General features: G+C 44.5%; 2 non-coding genes across 2 annotated transcripts; both read left to right on the top strand.

Annotated features, from left to right (window-relative positions):
• Positions 1–952: 952 nt before the first annotated feature.
• trnas-aga (transfer RNA serine (anticodon AGA)) lies at positions 953–1,034 on the top strand. Its single transcript has one exon. It is a non-coding gene; the product is annotated as a tRNA-Ser (tRNA).
• A 1,301-nt stretch (positions 1,035–2,335) lies between these two features.
• trnas-uga (transfer RNA serine (anticodon UGA)) lies at positions 2,336–2,417 on the top strand. Its single transcript has one exon. It is a non-coding gene; the product is annotated as a tRNA-Ser (tRNA).
• Positions 2,418–2,500: the final 83 nt, after the last annotated feature.

The following is a 2,500-nucleotide window of genomic DNA, read 5'->3' on the forward strand; positions in this document are numbered from 1 at the left end:
CAAACATGCCGATTACTGTAACATCAACTTTGTTTGGCTGAGAAGCAACATGAGCGTACGAAGCTAACAAGGAGGTCTTAAGGGGTGCACCGCCTCCACATAGGTGTTTAAAAACAAGTTTTTCTAATATGTTATAAAAAAAAAGGTAAGTTTGATATAGGTGTGGAGTTATTAAAATGTGTCTTCTTTAGCAGGGCTCTCACTACTACAGTTTTAAAATCAGCAGAAAAGACATTTAAAATCTCCTCTCTCAAAGAACCATCAAATATTCTCCAAAATAATTGTTTGGAATTGAATCTATAAGACATGTTTTGGGTTTCATAGGAGGAAAAAAAAGCCAACTCTCAGCATGAACCAGGACAAAACTGTCCAGTGTTTCCTCGGGTAAAAACAGAGACTGTGTTGGATTAAAAGCAGAGTGAGGAGATATCTGATGGGGTCCATCAGAGAAACAATAAACACCAACGACCGCGTCACGTCCAACTTTTGAGTGTAACACAATTTTATTTACATAACCTTGCCACGGTTTTGTTCAGGAGGTCTGTAGAATAAAATAAAAAAATTATACTTGTAATATAAAAACATTATCATGGTCAAATTTAAAAAAAATGTTGTAAGATTAAAAATGTTGTCGTAAATTATTCTTAAAATGATTTATTTTTCCCTCCATAACTCTGAAATGTTGTAGTATTACAATGTCATCAAAAAGAGCTTCACTACACATCTTAAATAAAGCGCCCAGCCCTGCCAACGAGCTGTCAGTCTGAAATTTTGTAGTATTACAATTTTCCGTTAATTTATGGAATAAATTCATGAGGGGAAAAAAGGGAGAGTGGTTGTTATTTAGTTTAAAGAAGGCTTCACTACACATCTTAAATTAAAGCCTGGCACTTTGCTATCCCAACAATTTGTGTCCAGCTGCTGCATTTCTTGACACTACAGCTGATGTCAAGTTGTCGTGGCCGAGTGGTTAAGGCGATGGACTAGAAATCCATTGGGGTCTCCCCGCGCAGGTTCGAATCCTGCTGACAAAGACTTAAGTTTTTCATGATTCTGACTAATTGAACGTCATTCTTCAGTTGGGCTGCCCCCCTCGGGTCGGGAGTGAAGTTCTGCCTCAAGTGGAGGACTTCAAGTATCTCGTAGTCTTGTTCACGAGTGAGGGAAGAAATAGAACGCGAGATTGACAGAGGTATTGGTGCGGCGTCTACAGTGATGCAGTCACTGCACCGGTCTTTTGTGGTGAAGAATGAGCTGAGCCAGAAGGCAAAACTCTCGATATACAGGTCGGTCTACGTTCCTACCCTCACCTATGGTCATGAACTTTGAGTAGTGACTGAAAGGACAAGGTCGCGAAATACAAGCGGCAGAAATGAGTCCGCACCAATACCTCTGTCAATCTCACGTTCTATTCTTCCCTCACTCGTGAACAAGACTATGAGATACTTGAAGTCCTCCACTTGAGGCAGAACTTCACTCCCGACCCAAGGGGTGCAGCCCAACTAGTGAAGCCTCTCTTGTGGTCTCCCCGCGCAGGTTCGAATCCTGCCGACAACGACGAAGTCGACGGAGACAGCGGTATCTAAGTTATCCTGCAGATATAGTTGCAGTCTTTTGGTAAAATATTAGGACAGCTCAAAAAAAGGAGGCTTCACTACACATCTTAAATAAAGTCTCCAACCCTGCCGACGAGCTGCCAGTCGGTCTCAGACGTGGGATCCAAAGGTCAGCAGAAAGATGGCGTCATGCCGAGTGGTTAAGGCGATGGACTAGAAATCCACTGGGGTCTCCCTGCGCAGGTTCGAATTCTGCTGACAATGACTTAAGTTTTTCATGATTCTGACTAATTGAACGTCATTCTTCAGTTGGGCTGCACCCCTCGGGTCGGGAGTGAAGTTCTGCCTCAAGTGGAGGACTTCAAGTATCTCGTAGTCCTGTTCACGAGTGAGGGAAGAATAGAACGTGAGATTGACAGAGGTATTGGTGCGGCGTCTACAGTGATGCAGTCACTGCACCGGTCTTTTGTGGTGAAGAATGAGCTGAGCCAGAAGGGGAAACTCGAGATATACAGGTCGGTCTACGTTCCTACCCTCACCTATGGTCATGAACTTTGAGTAGTGACCGAAAGGACAAGGTCGCGAATACAAGCGGCAGAAATTAGTTTCCTCCACAGGATGTCTGGGATCACCCTCAGAGATAGGGTGAGGAGCCTGGTCAGCCGGGAGAGACTCAGAGTAGAGCCGCTGCTCCCTTACAGCGAGAGGAGCCAGCTGAGATGGCTCGGGCATCTACTACGGATGCCTTCACTACACATCTTAAATAGCTTTGTTGTCAAGTTGTCGTGGCCGAGTGGTTAAGGCGATGGACTTGAAATCCATTGGGGTCTCCCCGCGCAGGTTCGAATCCTGCCGACAACGATGAAGTGGCCGGAGACATTTGTATCCAAGTTTTTTCCACTGAGGGCCACGTATTGTAAAATTACTGGATGCAGGAGCCATTT

Source organism: Entelurus aequoreus, linkage group LG17, assembly GCF_033978785.1.
Source record: "Entelurus aequoreus isolate RoL-2023_Sb linkage group LG17, RoL_Eaeq_v1.1, whole genome shotgun sequence".
NCBI classification, from domain to species: Eukaryota; Metazoa; Chordata; class Actinopteri; order Syngnathiformes; family Syngnathidae; genus Entelurus; species Entelurus aequoreus.